We start from the raw sequence: 17990 nt of genomic DNA, 5'->3' as shown, positions 1-17990 counted from the left end.
CTACTCAACCTCCTGACCCGTGTAGCTTTTGAGAGTCCTTCAGATCTCAGTTCCAAGTCCTCCATGGGTCCCTGAAACTGCGGGTAGCACTGGTCTTTATACACAGTATGTGTTGTCAATCTGATGACCCAGATGGCTACTGAGTGACTGGCAGAGGGGACAGTCTGGAGACCATGTTCCAGCATGAGATTTCATCACACTGCTCAGAACAGTGTGCAACTTAAATCTTATGAATTATTTATTGCTGAAATTTTCCACTTAATATTTTGAGACTGAAGTCGACTGTGGGTCGACTCTACCTGCTATCTGCAAAATATTGAGCAGTTATGTCATCTTTTTCCCCCCTCATTCATAGTGTAAGGAAAATAATACTTAGTGGGATTGTCATAGGGACCAATGAGCTATTGATGTGTAAATTGCAGGACACCAGGCCAGCCACGTGGCAAAGATTCTTAGTATGTTATTTATCTGTTTTTAATTCTCAGGCTCTAGACCAATGACTTGTGGATAGGCTTTAGAAGTGTGATTGAATTAAAGAAGTCTCCAAAACAATATTGAGTTTAAAATAGTCTTTAGGAATTTGAACGTTAAGTGAGAAAATAAGAATGACATTAAGGCAAGCTTCAGGTACAGGGTTTTGAGTTTTCAAAGAAATGAGTAACAGTCTGAAACTATAAAGCTACTAGAAAAAAAAAAAGGATCGGCTTGACTCCCATAGCTCAGTGAGTAGGGCGCCACCACATGCACGGAGGGTGGTAGGTTGGAACCTGGCCTGGGCCAGCTAAACAACAATGGCAACTGCAACAAAAAAATAGCCTGGCATTCTGGCAGGTACCTATAGTCCCAGCTACTTGGGAGGCTGAGGCAAGAGAATCACTTAAGCCCAAGAGTTTGAGGTTGCTGTGAGCTGTGATACCACAGCATTCTACTGAGGGTATTGTAGTGAGACTCTATCTCAGAAAAAAAAGATAAATGCTTTTAGACATTGCTCTGGGTAAAGATTTTATGGGTAAAATCAGAAAAGCACAGGAAACGAAAATAAAAAAGGACAAATGGACTGAAAATCTTCTGCACATCAAAGGAAACATTCAGAAGAGTAAAGGTCTGGCTCATAGAATATAAGAAAATATTTGCAAACTGTTCATTCAATAAGGGACTAATATCCAAAATATATCAAAAACTCAAACAATGCAACAGCAAAAACAAAAACAAAAAACTGACTTAGAAACACACAACAGCAACAATTCAATCTGATTCATGGGCAAAGGATCTGAAAAGACATTTCAAAAAAAGACATACAGGGTCAGAGAGTAAGGCACGTCCCATATACCAAGGGTGGCGGGTTCAAACCCAGCCCCAGCCAAACTGCAACAACAACAACAACAACAAAAAGCCAGGTGTTGTGGAGGGCACCTGCAATCCCAGCTACATGGGAGGCTGAAGCTCGAGATCGCCTAATCCCAAGAGCTGGATGTTGCTGTGAGCTCTGATGTCACAGCACTCTACTGAGGGCAACAAAGTGAGACTCAAAAAAAAGGATGTTGCTGTGAGCTATGATGCTACAGCACTGTACTGAGGGCAACAAAGTGAGACTCTCAAAAAAAAAAGAAAAAGAAGAAGACATACAGATAAATGAACAAGAAACATACAAAAAAAAATTCAACATCCAGGGAAATGCAAATTAAAACTTTATTTTATTTATTTATTTGCAAATTAAAACTTTAGTGAGATATCTCACCCCAGTTAGAATGACTATGGTGAAAAAGGAAAGTATAGGCCCTGCAACCAGTGTTCAGCACCCTCCCAGACCTCCGGAAGAGCTGCGCCATGACCCGGGATCGGCACCCTCTTGGGCCTCTGGAAGAGCTGTGCTGCAACCCTCCCAGACCTCCAGAAGATCTGCATCGGGACCTGGCATCAGCACCCTCCCAGTCCCCGGTAAGAGTTGCTACACCAGGACCTTCCCACACTTCTGGAAGAGCTGCCCCACGACCCTCAATTGGCACCCTCCTGGACCTTCCGAAGAGCTGCCCCACGACCTGTGATTGTCACTCTCCCAGACCTCCGAAAAAGCTGCACCCCGACCTGCACTCAGCACCCTCCCAGACCCCGGTAAGAGCTGTGCCGGGACCCTCCTGGACCTCCAGAAGAGCTGCAACACGACCTGTGATTGGCACCCGCCTGGACTGGTAAGAGCTGCACCAGGACCTGCTACCCCACGTGCTGGGCTTCCCCATGCCCTGACCAGAAACTCCGGGAGCCGCACAACACTGCATCCTCCCTCCAGCACCCTCCCTGTCTCCACACCGACCCGCTTGTCTGGCCAGGGACTCCGGTAGTCACGTGCCCTCTGGAGCCCTCCCTGCCTCTGTGCAGAGCCCTTCTACTGGCCAGAGACTGTTGGAGCCTTGGGCCCTCTGTGCCAAAGTCACCGGGTGCCAGGCACTCCCAGAACCGTGTGCACTCCCCCCCCCACGCCCGCACTGTTGCTTGATCAGGGGTGTCACACTCCAGAGCTGCTCCCACAACCAGAACTCCCTGGCTGGGCAGCCCCAGAAAAGCTACATAGGGTCACTCCCTACAAAGATCCAGCAACAATAGAGTGATCCCCTGGGGTCTAATCTCAGAGAGACACCACCCCAATTCTGAGGACGGCCAGAGGAAATGGTGAAAAACAATCGTGAGAAGAAATCAAAGGAAAAACTCTGACAATACGAATAATCAGAGTAGATCAACTCCCCCAAGGAACAATGGGGCAGACACAGCACAAGATCCCATGCACAAACAAATAGCTGAGATGTCAGAAATTGAATTCAGAATCTGGACAGCAAATAAGATTGAATTAGAATTCTAAGCGGTAACCAAAAGATGTCTCAAGAATTCAACAAATTTAAAGACCAAATAACAAAAGATTTTGACACATTGAGACAAGAAGTTGCAGCCCTCAAAGATCTGAGAAACACAGTAGAATCCCTCAGTAACAGAATGGAGCAAGCAAAAGAAAGGATTTCTGATATTGAAGACAAAGCTTTCGAACGCTCCCAAACTCTCAGAGAGGAAGAGAAATGGAGGGCAAAAACAGATCACTCTCTCAAAGAGCTCTGGGATAATTCGAAGAAAACCAATATTTGTCTTCTAGGGATCCCAGAAAGCAAAGAAGTGGCTTCACAAGGCACAGAGTCTCTTCTCCATGAGATTATGAAAGAGAACTTTCCAGACATGCCAAGAAATTCTGAATTTCAGATAGCAGACAGTTTCAGAACTTCAGCATGACTCAACCCAAATAAAACATCCCCAGACACATCATAATCAATTTCACTAAAGTTAATATGAAGGAGAAAATTCTGAAAGTAGCCAGAAGAAAGAAAACCATCACTACAAGGGCAAGAATAGAATAACTGCAGATCTCTCTGCTGAAACCTTTCAAGCTAGAAGAGGATGGTCATCGACTTTTTTAATCTCCTAAAACAAAATAACTTTCAACCCTGTAGCTCCTGTAAACAACTAAACTAAGTTTCATTTATGATGGAGAAATTAAATACTTTAATGACATTCACATGTTGAAGAAATTTGTGACAACTAAACCAGCTCTCCAGGATATTCTCAGACCTATCCTCCATAAAGACCAGCATAATCCTCCATCACAAAAGTAAACCCACCCAGAAAATTTTGATCAAATTCCAATTTTGATCAAATTCCAGTCCAGTTGCAAAAGGACTAAAAATGTCCACCAGACTCTCTAAAAGCTTATCAATATTCTCAATTAATGTGAATGGTTTAAATTGTCCTCTAAAGAGGCATAGGTTGGCTGAGGTCATCTACAGCAAATCCACAGCCAATATCATATTGAATGGAGTTAAATTGAAATCATTTCCACTTAGATCAGGAACCAGGCAAGGTTGCCCATTGTCTCCATTGCTCTTTAACATTGTAATGGAAGTTTTAGCCATTGCAATTAGGGAAGAAAAGGTGATCAAGGGTATCCACATAGGGTTAGAAGAGATCAAACTTTTACTCTTCACAGATGACATGATCGTATTTCTGGAAAACACTGGGGATTCTACTACAAAACTTTTAGTAGTGATCAAGGAATACAGCAATGTCTCAGGCTACAAAATCAACACCCATAAATCTGTAGCCTTTATATATACCAACAATAGCCAAGACGAAAAAACAGTGAAGGATTCTATTCCTTTCACAGTAGTGCCAAAGAAGATGAAATATTTGGGAGTTCATCTAACAAAGGACATGAAAGATCTCTATAAAGAGAACAATGAAACTTTAATAAAGAAATAGCTGAAGATGTTAACAAATGGAAAAACATACCATGCTCACGGCTGGGAAGAATCAACATCGTTAAAATGTCTATACTACCCAAAGCAATATGTAATTTTAATGCAATTTCTATCATAGCTCCATTGTCATATTTTAAAGATCTTGAAAAAATAATACTTCGTTTTATATGGAATCAGAAAAAAACCTCGAGTGGCCAAAATATTACTCAGAAATAAAAACAAAGCAGGAGGAATCATGCTACCAGACCTGAGACTGTACTATAAATTGATAGTGATCAAAACAGCATGGTACTGGCACAAAAACAGAGAAGTAGATGTCTGGAACAGAATAGAGAACCAAAAGATGAATCCAGCTACTTACCATTATTTGATCTTTGACAAGCCAATTAAAACCATTCAGTGGGGGAAAATATTCCCTGTTTAACAAACGGTGCTGGGTGAACTGCCTGGCAACCTGTAGAAGATTGAAACTAGACCCACACCTTTCACCATTAACTAAGATAGACTCTCACTGGATAAAAGATTTAAACTTAAGACATGAAACTATAAAAATACTTGAAGGAAGTGCAGGGAAAACTCTTGAAGGAATCGGCCTGGGTGAATATTTTATGAGGAGGACTCCCCAGGCAATTGAAGCAGTATCAAAAATACACTACTGGGACCTGATCAAACTAAAAAGCTTCTGCATAGCCAAGAACATTGTAAGTACAGCAAGCAGACAGCCCTCAGGATGGGAGAAAATATTTGCATGTTATACCTCCGATAAATGTCTAATAACCAGAATCCACAGACACTCAAACGTATTAGCAAGAAAAGAACACGTGACCCCATCTCAAGGTGGGCAAGGGACTTGAAGAGAAAATTCTCTAAAGAAGACCAATGCAAGATCTACAAACACATGAAAAAAAGCTCATCATCCTTAATCATCAGAGAAATGCAAATCAAAACTACTCTGAGATATCACCTAACCCCAGTAAGAGTAGCCCACATAACAAAATCCCAAAACCAGAAATGTTGGCATGGATGTGGAGGAAGGGGCACACTTCTACACTGCTGGTGGGAATGCCCACTAATACGTTCCTTCTGGAAGGATGTTTGGAGAATACTTAGAGACCTAAAAATAGACCTGCCATTCGATCCTATAATTCCTTTACTAGGTCTATACCCAGAAGACCAAAAGTCACAATATAACAAAGACATCTGTACCAGAATGTTTATTGCAGCCCAATTCATAATTGCTAAGTCATGGAAGAAGCCCAAGTGCCCATCCCCCCACGAATGGACTAGCAAATTGTGGTACATGTATATCATGGAATATTATGCAGCCTTAAATGTGTATACATATTCTTCTTAGCAAAGTATCTCAAGAATGAAAGAAAAAGTATCCAATGCACTCAGCCCTACTATGAAGCTAATTTATAGCTTTCATATGAAGGCTATAACCCAACTATAGGACAAGAATATGGGGAAAGGGCCAAGGGAGTGAAAGGGATGGGGAAAGTCAGGGTGGAGGGAGGGTAAGGGGTTGGGCCACACCTACGGTGCATCTTAGAATGGGTAGAGGTGAAACCTACTAAAGCAGAATACAAATGTCTACATACAATAACTAAGAAAATGCCATGAAGGCTATGTTAACAGCTTGATGAGAATATTTCAGATTGTATATGAAACCAGCACATTGTACCCTTTGATTGCACAAATGTACACAGCTATGATTTAACAATAAAAAATTAATTAATTAAAAAATTAAAAAAAATAAAAAATAGAAAAAAAAAGGCAAGAATAACAAGTGCTGGTGAGAATGAGGACAAAAAGGAACTCATACACTGTTGGAGGGAATGTGAATTAGTATCACCATTATGGAAAAAAGGTATAACATTCCTCAAAATACTAAATAGAACTACCACCAGCCTGAGCAAGAGTGAGACCCCATCTGTACTAAAAATGAAAAAACTGAGGCAGGAGGATCACTTGAGCCCAAGAGTTTGAGGTTGCTGTGAGCTATGACGCCACAGCACTCTACTGAGGGTGAAAAAGTGAGACTATTTAAAAAAAAAAAGAATTACCATGAGATCCAAAGGAAGGGGAATTATTATGTCAAGAGATAGCTGCACCCCACTACTTATGGAATTTGTGAGTGCTATTCATATAGCAAAGCTTTGGAGTCAACCTAAGCATCCATCAGTGACTGAATGGAAAAAGAAGGTGAGGTGTGTATACATGATGGAGTGCTACTCAGCCTTGGAAGAAGAATAAAATTCTGTGACTTACAGCAACATGGATGAGCTTGGCAGACATTTGTTCAATGAAATAAGTCAGGCCCAGAAAAATTATTACATTTTCTCAATCATATATGGCAGCTTAACAAACTGAGCTCCTAGTAAGTATATAGCAGAATTATGATTATTCAAAACTGGCAGGTGAGGGGGCAAGAGAGGCTAGGGAGAGGTTGGTTAATGGATACAAAGTCGCAGCTAGAGGGCTTCTAGCTAAGTTCTAGTAAGTTCCAGAAGTAGGATGAATGTAGTTAATGATAATTCATTGGATAGTTTCAAATAGAAGAGAGGATTTTGAATGTTCCCAACACAGAGAAATGAGAAGGGTTTGAGGTGATTGATGTGCTAATAATCCTGATTTGATTATTACACATTATATACACGTATTGAAGTATTACTCTGTAACCTATAATATAGATCAGTGGTTCTCAACCTTCCTAATGCTGCAACCCTTTAATACAGTTCCTGTGGGTTGTGTCCCGCAGGTTGAGAACCGCTGATATAGATGTACAAATGAATAACTATTACACGTCAACTAAGAATAATTTTAAAAAAGAAATAAGTCCCTGCATGTCACAGAGCCCCACCAGGGGTTGGCTGCCCTCGGGCAAGTGCATCACCCATCTCATCTCAGAAACACCCCCCAACTCTCACTCCATAGGGAGCTTAGTCTCTCTGATCAAGTCCATTTCTCAAGGTTAATGTGTGGATGCTGTCAATTCCCTAAGCCCAGGCTTTCAGAGGACATTAATGGGAAAGGCACAGAAAGCCATTCATTTCACACTTTTCCACTGTGGCTGCTAGGCAGGACCACTATTGCAGTGGCTTTTGGCCCAAAGCATATGAACAGACCCTTTTTTCTCTGGCCTAGACATTCCCTAAAGAGTACAGCATTTTCTACTGTGAGTTAGTAGCTCAAAGCCCACACAATCCTAATTCATTTTGCCCTAGGCGGAGTGCTGTGATGTCATAGCTCACGGCAACCTCAAACTCTTGGGCTCAAGCAATTCTCTTGCCTCAGCCTCCCAAGTAGCTGGGACTATAAGCACTGACCACAACGCTCAGTTATTTTTAGAGATGGGGCTTCACTCTTACTCTGGCTGGTCTCGAACCTGTGATCTCAGGGCAATCCATAGGCCTCGGCCTCCTGGAGTGCTAGGATTACAGGCATGAGCCACCGCACCTGGCCATTAACAAAGATTTTTAAGGATTTTAGAATCAAGAAACGCTGAACGAGGGCAATCAGGAGCAGCAATTGAACATTAAACATTTTTCCCAAGTCCTCCTGTAGTGTGGGTGGAACGGTGCATCCCCCAAACTTCAAGATGTGACCATATTTGGAAAAGAGTCTTCTCATATATAATTAAGGAAGAATCTTGAGGTGAGTTTATCATGGATTAGAGGGGGCCTCAATCCCATGATAGGTGTCCTTGAAAGACAGAGAGATTTGAGGCACAGAGATACCCAGAAAAGGCTATTTGAAGGCAGAGTTGGCGATCAAGGGGATTTGTCCACAGGCCATGGAAGACCAGGAATTGCTGACATCCAACTGGTAGCTGGGATAGGATTCACCCTCAGAGGCTCCAGAAGGAACTTATCCTGCCAATACCTTGACTTGGGACTTGTGGCCTTCAGAACTGTAAGAGATAAATTTCTGGGGTGTAACTGCCCAGTCTGTGTTACTTTGTTAGAGTAGACTTAGGGAACTAATATACTGATAGTCTATTTGCCTGATGGAGTAGGGATTTAATCAAGAGTCATTATCAGCCTTGGAAATGTTAATTCAACAAATACAAACTGAAGACTTTGACCCAGGCCATTGGAGACCCTAGAGGGAATAAAACACATTTGTTGGGAAGAGAATGGTGAAGGGTGGGAAGAACCAGGAGAGGCCGCAGAGACCAGATGTGACATCGGCTGTGGAGCTGTGTCACAGTCTTACATTTATCCTTAGGGGGCAATTGAAGATTTTAAGCAGGGGAGTAATGTAATTAGCATTATGTTTTAGAAAGATTATTCTCACTGTGGTATGCAAAATTAATTCGAAAGTATCAGACAAGGGGCAGGGGATGAGTTAAGAAGTTGGTGGAATAACCTGAGTGATGGATGATGGTGGAATTAAACTGTGGTGGTTGATGAAGGAAAGAAGAGAAGTGGGGTGATTAGGGAGAGACTGAGGAAGCGGAATCAACGGGTCCGAGTGACTTACTAAAGCCTGAGAGAGGAAGGAGCAATGAGGTGCTGGGGAGAAAATGTGCATTTAGCAATGCCTTGGTAATGAAGTAGAGATGATCACGGAGGCTTCAAGAAGACGTAGGTTCTGAGTGGTGGGGGGATTCACTGTTGGAGGTTTGAGGTGCAGCTAGACCATGCAAGTGGAAATATTGAAGAGGAAGTAGAATACAAAGGCCTGGAAATACTGTCGAAGCTAGCAGAGCGTGTAAGATCGTCTAGAGAGAACGAGTGAAGTGAGGAAAGCTGAGAAGTTGGGACGTGGGGGAAGAATCATCAATGTCTTAAGGAAAAGGGAAGCTGAGATGGGGCAGCTGTTAGGACGACATCCTGGGACTTGTACCACGGTAGAGACCAGGAAAATCAAGAGAACAGAGTGTTTCCGAGAAGAGAGTCCTGGATTTTGTCAACGCCATCAAGAACTTGAGTGAGATAAAGCCTTTAAAAAAGGAGATGGTTTATGACAGTGGTGGCAGCTGTTTCAGTGGCCTGGTCAAGACTGGAAAGCAGTGACACAGTGGACAGAGAAGCACGGGGCTGGTGAGGACACATGTCCTTGGAAATTTGGCTGGAAAGGGAAGAGAAGAGAAATTGGCAGAGACAAGATGGAGCTGAGGAATGGGGTGAAGCTGTGTGTTTAAATGCTGGAGGAAAAGGATGTGGAGAGGAAGAGGATGAGAGAGAGGGCAAATATTGCAGGCTTGGGAGGAGGATGGGCAGAGTCCAGCACACTGATGGAGGACTGGCCTCAGTTAGAGTGAGATGGAGAGGTGGGATTAGAGTTTTAGGATAGAGTAGAGAAGGTTTGAAATCTTCCTGTGGAGAACAGGAGCAACCCAACTGCCCCAGACCCAACTTTCTGCCATATGTAGCTACCGTGTACCAAACCTGATTTGAGGTCCACTTTTTTTTTCTGGCTCTGTGTCTCAAACAGTTTCTCTTGCTGTAACAAATACCAGAAATTAGGTGGCTTAAACACCAGATATTTCTTTCTCATAGTTCTAGAGGCTGAATGTCCAAGGTCAAGGTGCGAGCACAGTGGGTTTCTGGTGAGGACCCTCTCCCGGTGTGTCCTCACATGGCCCTCCTTGGTGCACACACCCTAAGTGGGAGCTCTAATCTCTTTCTCTGGTTGCAAGAATACTAATCCCATCAAGAGGACTCTACCCACATAACTCATCTGACCCTAATCACCTCCCAAAGGCCCCACCTCCTAATCCCATTTCCTGGAGTGTTAGGGTTTCAACATATGACTTTTAGAGGAACACAGACAGGCTGTCTATAGCACTTTGATCACGTTTTCCTCACTTTGTTCTGTGTATTTGACTTGAGCTACAAAGAAGGGCATGTGCTGACTCAGAGGTCAGCCAGAGTCTCCCTTTGAAGTGCTCTCCAGGACTCCCCGGGGGCTTATGTTCTCAAGGTCACCTCTGGCTTCAGGCTGCTGCTTTCCCCAAATGAGACTGTCTCAGCACGTTCATTTATGAGTGAAGATATTTACTGAAAACGAACAGCAGCAGAGGGATTTATATCACAGCAACACAAATAATTGAAAATGCACCGTGAGCTATTTCTTTTTGGAAATCCTTCAGCATTATCTGAAGGAGTGGCTCTTGCCACTTTCCGTGTGGTCCAGCTCTGCACTCTCAGATTCCCTCTCACTCACAAATTCCCACTTGTATTCCAGATGCAGAGGGTAGGCTTACTGCTGTCTTGACTTCTGCTAAATTCTATCATTAGGGTCCCCACCTTCCTCAGGGCCGCTCATGAAGGTATTTTCCTAAACAAAAATAGTTCCCCCCACAAGAAAGATTCTGGCTCCCATGGATAATGTAACACCTTTTTGATCCTGCGGCACAATTCTGAAACAGACTAAATACTCTGGATCCTTCCTCCTGCTGCCCCATTATCAACAAGTGCCCTTGTCACATCCAGCTGAAGGCACAATCAAGAGCAAAGATCACGTCCACCCCCTAGGGAGAAGACAACTCTTCTGTTCCCTGGCCCTGTGCCTTTTTTCAGCTTAGTGGTAAATAACATTTGTTTAGGATTTTCAATGCGTCATCTCATTGGACGTTCACAAGAGCCCCATGCCAGGCAATACCAGCATTATTCCCTCTCTGCAAATAAAGTAACTTGGGCTCAGAAAGAATTGACTTGCCATTTGGCTGGGAAAAGCACTTGGGCGAGCTTCAAGGTGGATCTTGCTGGGGATGACCCTTCCTCTTTTTTTTTTTTGCAGTTTTTGGCCAGGGCTGGATTTGAACCCGCCACCTTTGGCATATGGGGCCGGCACCCTACTCCTTTGAGCCACAGGCGCTGCCCCATGGCCCTTCTTCTTTTTGCTGTCACAGGCTGCTTGTTTGGTTTCAGGACTTTTCTAAGTCCAAGTCTTTTTCAGTATTGTTGCTTAATTTTGATGATTTCAGGGGATCCTTCTTTCTAGATACACAGTGAGGTGCTCGGCTTCCTACCTGCAGTGGAATAATCCCCTCTCTCATGAGATGTTTGGGTTCACGTCTTGGGTTTTCTAGATCTCCTATCTAAGATTCACAGACACCATGAAATATCTACTACTCTCCACATGGGCATCTTTGAAGGGAGATGCCATCCTTAAGAGAAAACCAAAAAAACAAACACAAGCCATGAAACATAAATAAAATTCAAACAGGTCACCAATCCTGCAGGCTCTACTTTAAGGATTATTATTTTCACTGGGGGGTGGGGAGGAAAGTCCTCCCTATTAGGGAGGACTCCCTAAGTCCTTTCCTATTAGGTAGGAAAGTCGTTCCCTTCATGTTCATTTCCTAAGTAATGGCTTTTCAGGGGCAGCACTGTTGAATTCTGGCAGAGTTCACAATCTCTGCTTCACCAAGCACAGATTTCCCTTGCTGACGCACTCTCAGAATGTATCACCCAGACCCTAAGCCGTTTACAGAGCAGAGACTCCAAGAACAGAAGCCAAGAGCCTTGAAACATTTGTCTGCCTGCCCTAGTGTATTGGCCTTCGTCTCATCCATCTCTGTTAGTGATCAGGAGAGACAGCCTCAATTGTTTCTGCTCTAATATTTTTTTTCTTTAAATAACATTACATAATGAATATTGATGCAGCCAAGAGTTTCAGTGAGTAGGTGGGATAGATGGTTATTAGGAGGAAAAAAAACAATCAGTGCAGTGTAACCTCAAGACTCACTCTGAATTCCACTTTGGAAACCTGTTTTGTGGTTTGGAAAGAAATGAATTCAGCACCAGCTGTTTGTGACTTGACGAGAGAAAGAGTTCTGACAGCTCTGTTCAGAGGATGAAACTTCAGACAATGGAGGGTGGTGAGAGTTCATTCTCACTGAAGCCTGGATGGGGATGTGACAACATTTGGGACAGATGCTTCCTCCTGCAATGCCAGATTTTTCTAGCAGTAAAAGATTTCATGGTGAGAAGCTGTGCTTTGGGGGACAAGGCATGGGCTTGGATGCTAAGGCAAGGTTTGAATCCAGCATTGCGGATTGTAACTGTGGGCACAGCATTGAACCACTCAGAACCTCTTTCTTTATTATTTATTTATTTTATTTATTTATTTTTGAGATAGAGTCTCACTTCTTTGCCCTCGGTAGAGTGCCACAGTGTCACAGCTCACAGCAACCTCAAATTCTTGGGCTTAAGCGATTCTCTTGCCTCAGCCTCCCAAGTAGCTGGGAGTCCAGGCACCCACTACAACGCCCGGCTATTTTTTGGTTGCAGTTGTCATTGTTGTTTATCAGGTCTGGGCTGGATTCGACCTCAGCAGCTCCAGTGTACGTGGCTGGTACCCTAGCCACTGAGCTGCAGGAGCCCAGCCAACACTTTCTTTATCTTGAAAATGAGGGTGATAATGTCTACTTTGTGGGTTAAAATTAGCAACAATGCCTCTGCGGTGCGTGAGATGCACATCTGTTTAATAGAACTCACTGTTCTTATATCACATACCAAGAGATTGTTTTCTAGTTAAATAAGTTGTAAGATCACTTTTTATTGTTTTGCACCTGAATATTTTTGAGTATGATTTACCCAAGAGTGAACAGTGTTATTAAAAAAAAAAAAAAAGTCTCCACATTCTTCCTCTTAATTAAATTCCCCGAGATCCCTGGTCTTAATCTACAAAATGGCAACACTAATGCTAATAGTGATGTCTGCCTTTAAATATACTCTGTGGATTGCTAGGAGAACAATTGAGATAATATATGTAAAAATACCTTGCAAGATGTAAGGTGTGTTGCAGTGGTACCTGCAGGCTTCTTTTCCACAATCCTGAATATTTGTACACTTAGGAGACTCAGCCTTCTGGGGCAGATACCTAAGCAAATACGTCTTTTCTTGCATATGTGCTGGGTGGCAAACCCCAAACCAGTATAGGTAATGGACAGGAGAAGGCGTTTCTTGCAGGAATTTGTCATCTGACAAGCGGTCTTTCTTCTCTCATTTGTCTTCTAGTTATTCTAAGTACACAGCTGTCGCACACCATTAAGCAATGGAAATAAAAATCGTCCAGGAGAATAGCTAATAATAATTTGGCTTGCCGGTGATGGAGAATGTCAAATCAAAAGCCACAGGAGAAGAGGGGGCACTTGGCTTTTCTGTCTTCAGCATCTTACAGGTCTGGGGCTTCTGTGTTTAAGAGGTTATGGTGGCGGCAGGGACCAGCATCATATCTTCTTGTTATAATAAGACAAATAATATGAACCTACATAAGAAAAATAAGGCTCTTCCCTTCTCTGTTTTTTGTATTCCCAGCTTTCAGAGGTATACAAGGTTGACAGTTTGATGTGGGTTCTTCCAAATACGAATGCATTTTTCAGCCATGAATGACAGGGGGAGCCATCCGTGGAATGACTTGGAAAGTCAAATCAACATCTGTATCCCTGAGAAATAGAACATCCTGCTATCAGGTCTTCTTGTCATTGTCAAGAGATAAATGAATACCATGCTAGAACTATGAAGAACTGTCTTTGTCCATTTTGTATTGCTATAACAAAAAACTACGGCTGGAGTAATTTATAGAGAACAGAGATTTGTTTCTCATAATTCCAGAGGCTCTCTCAGCAAGATCAAGGGACCAGTATCTCATCAGGGCCTTCTTGCTGTGTCATCCCATCGTCATAGAGGAAGGCAGAATAGCCAAAGTCTAAGAGAGAGAGAGAGGAGGAGAGGGCTGACGTCTCTTCTTTTTATTAGGAACTCATTCCTTCAATAACAGCATGAACCCATTCCGCAGTAACTGAACCCATAAGGAAGGTTCACTATTGCTCACCGCACAGCCAATCACTGACACATGGATTGTCAAGGAAGAAAAGATTTATTTCAGTGGACAGGTTGACTGAGAAGAGGCAGGTATGAACCGCTTTAAAACCACCTCCCCGAACAACAGTTGTCAGGGGTTTTTTGGGAGGTGAAATGAACAATGTGCATGGGGAGTGAGCATGGTTGCATGTTTGGGTAGAGGGCAGGGCGTGCGAGGGCAGAGTTCCTCTTTCAGCCTCATGCACAGGCTTACTGGGTCCTTGGGCACAATCTGTGGTGGGGTATTGGTTATCCTGTCTTCTCTGGACAAACAGGTGGTGCAGGGCTCTAGTTATCTTGGGACTGGAAGGAAAGCCCACAGATCATGGGAAAGAAACTCAACAGGGAATGCATCAGTGCAACATAAAGTTAGAAAGTTCTAGTCAGCAAATCTTACTGGGATTTGCTGGGATTGAGAACTTGAAGCATAACAAAATTACAAACAAACAAACAAATCAAATCAAATATATATACACACATATATAAAATGTTTTCTTGCTTATGGAGCTGGTTACAAGTTTCAACACATGAACTTTGGAGAGCACATTAAAATCATAACAAGAATATCTGGATTTTTTTCTTTTTCTTTCTTTTTTTTAAAGAATGAACAAACATAAATACATTCAGAAAAGGAATAATAATAATAATGCAAAGAAAGTAACATTCACATTGTCAAATAAGAATATGTCTATTATAGAATGCTTTGACTCTGAGATTCAGTACGGAGTCATCAGTTAACTTCTTCTTGTTATTTTTTTAAGTCTCAAAAAATAGACAATTAATATTTGTAAATAAAAGTAAAAGATAATTTTGAAAAACAGATAATGCCAAATCTTATAGAAAATAGAAAAAGAAGAAATACTTCAAAATCATTCTACTTGATCTGAGTACACCTGATATTAAAATTGGAGAAAATATATTATTACAGAGGGGAAATTACAAACTTATGTCACTTTTAAATGAGGATGCAATATCCTAAACAAAATATTAATAAGCTGAATTAAAAACTAATATTTAAGTAATGTACTTTGATCAAAATTAAATCCAATTTATGTGAGAATTAGTCACTATTTTCTTTTCTTGTGTTTTTCTTTTTTCTTCTTTTCCTTTCCCTCACCCCTTCTTTTTTTTTTTTTTTTTTTTTTTGTTATAGGAGCTTAGGTTACATCAACATACCTACCTACTCCTTGGAAAAATTGTTTCCAATACTTGTAAGGGAAGAGCTGGATGTCAAATTAATTTTATTATAGAAGCATTGCTATGACAAGAAAATCTTCCATTTCTTCTCAAAGAAGCAAATAGAAATCTTTTTTCTTGGAGCACACTTTTAAAAAAATTTTTCATCATAACATATCCAATAATAGATTTTAGCAACTATTATATAGTAGGTTATTAAAATAAAGTGTGAGAATACTGACCCAGTTCTGCATGGACACAAAAACAGTGTTATAGTTTGTCATACTGTAAAAATGTAGCATTTTTTAAAAAGCCAAAGTTTAAAAATATGGCATTTCCAAATTGTATTAAATGATGTGTGCCACTTCAGCATTTGTGTAAAGGTTTGTTATAATGAAATATTTCAGACATATAAGGAAATTACATAATTGTTCAATAAAATACCAGGTCAGAAGTTAAGTTCAAAAACTCATCCTAGAACTCACACCCCATCCCTGAGTATCACCAAGTTTATTTCTGTAGTACCCCCCTTGGGAAGCTATGCACAGATGCTGGTGCCTAGTCCACCCTTCAAAGCAATTTTGGAATTCTTTTTCTGGAATGGCCATCAGAGCTATCATTGTAGGAGGTCTGGCAATTAAAATTTGTGAATTCATCCTAGAAAAAATGCTCCATACCACTTTGCTGAACATCACTGTGGTCACCTTTGAAGTACTCTCCTTGGACAACTATGCACCAAGTAGAGAGGATATTGCAGGAAAGAAGAAACCCGTTTCCATGCTCACTTCCTTCTGGTGGAGACCCTGCTTTAGGCTGATGCTCTGAAGCAACATCCTTTTTAACTCTTGTGAACACTGGTGGAATGGGTCCAAAATTTGCTGGGTTCAATTTACGCAGCCTGTGAACTCTCGGCTTTCCTGAACCTTACTAGAGTTGGTCAGGAGTGAGAGGGAAGGAAACAAGGGGATGGGTGTGTTGTGCCCAGTTCTCAAAATCCCCCACAAAGACCACCAGGGAGCCGAGTCTGATGCAAAAGCAAAAGAGCCGTTTTATTGCAAGCTCGAGCTTGGGCTCCCGGGTCTCCACTACAACAGATCCAAGCCAGGAGCCCCGAGCTCTGGAACAGGGATATTTTTATAGGATAGCACAGCAAAGTAGGCATATACAAGTTAAACAAAGGGATCACTTCTGGATTGGTTGCCATTGGTCCTGCCATATGGCCCATTCCAGGAGGCAGTTTCTGATTGGACGCCAATGACTCAAGGTACAAAAAACAGCAATTCACGGTGACTCATCAGTTTTGGACAAAATGGCTGATGGAAGCCAAAATGGCCGAATCCTTAAGATGGCATCAGTCTGGTTCTCTCAAATATGGTGTCGGTATGGTTCTCTCAGGTGGTGAAGGGGCCAGAGAGTTCTCTGTGTCTCCCATGTGCCCTGTTCCCCTTACACTCCACTTCCATATGAAAGAAATAGGAGGGGAGTAGAAATTAGGAGGGAATGAGCAGAATGGGAAATAAGGCAGAACTTAGGGACATGCTCTGGAGTGAGGGGAAGACAGCAGGACCATTCACCATGTCCCCCACATTTTAAGCACTTGGATGTAGTTTGCAGGAGACAGGTGACACTGGGGATTCTGTCAGTGATGTGGTCCTGAAGGGCAGAAGAAGGCCTGCGCACACCACTTGCTACAGGAGCTGACTCTGGCCAGTGTGCCCTCATGCATGTTTGTGAAAATGACACTCAAAACCAGATCAGTCTCTGAAGTGACGGATCTGCTTTCAGTCAATAAATTGGAGGCTAATGGGGAAGTGACTAGCAATTACTCAGAAATAAATTTTATCTGTTGAAAAATAGTAAAACTGATCACAGGATGTGTGACTATTTGGAGAAGTGGCCAAGAAATTGTTTATGAATCATTATGAAGGAAATTTGAGAAAAACCACTACTGTCATGGAGACTGGTGTGTGATCTCAGGAAAGCCTAGTGGTACCACACAAGCAACGCTGTGACCTAAGAGCTTCCAGGTGCACAGACTGAAGCTGGATGAAAATTAAACCCCCAACGAGTACTCCTTAGGCAGCACATATACCCCAACTGGAACAATACAGAGCAGATTAGCATAGCCCCTGCACAAGGATGACACACAAATTCATGAAGCATTCCATGTTTTTGACGTGGAGTCAACCCAAGCGCCCATCAACCCATGAGTGGATTAATAAACTGTGGTTTAAGTATACCAAGGAATACTATTCAGCCCTTAAAAAGATGGAGACTTTACATCTTTTGTATTTACCTGGATGGAGTTGCAATACATTCTTCTTAGTAAAGTATTATAAGAACGCAAATGCAAGTATCTAACATGCTCACTACTATGAAACTAATAGAAAAACAGCTACATGCCCACACAAGAGAACAACACAAGTTTATTCAAGTAGGGGAGGGAGGAGAAGGGAAAGAGAAAAGGGGAATAGGGAGGGGGCTTGGTAAGCTCTCACCTGCTGGGCACGTTGTGAGAGCATACAGCACCCCCTCCTGGATGAAGAGCTCAACTACAACTTAAAATTTAACTTACACACAAACAATGGAATCTAATCATGTGTACCCTCATAAATCTGAATAAAAAAATAAAACATTTAAAAAATTAAAAAGAAAAAGAAAAACCTCCAATGCATGTCACAGTGATTGTGCTTCAGGT

General features: G+C 42.1%; 1 non-coding gene across 1 annotated transcript; it reads left to right on the top strand.

The window, feature by feature from the left end:
• Window positions 1–17360: 17360 nt before the first annotated feature.
• LOC128597863 (U6 spliceosomal RNA) lies at window positions 17361–17466 on the top strand. Its single transcript, XR_008383418.1, has one exon. It is a non-coding gene; the product is annotated as a U6 spliceosomal RNA (small nuclear RNA).
• Window positions 17467–17990: the final 524 nt, after the last annotated feature.

The sequence above is a fragment of the Nycticebus coucang genome, chromosome 10 (assembly GCF_027406575.1).
Source record: "Nycticebus coucang isolate mNycCou1 chromosome 10, mNycCou1.pri, whole genome shotgun sequence".
NCBI classification, from domain to species: Eukaryota; Metazoa; Chordata; class Mammalia; order Primates; family Lorisidae; genus Nycticebus; species Nycticebus coucang.
This window is presented reverse-complemented; position numbering and strand designations above follow the sequence as displayed.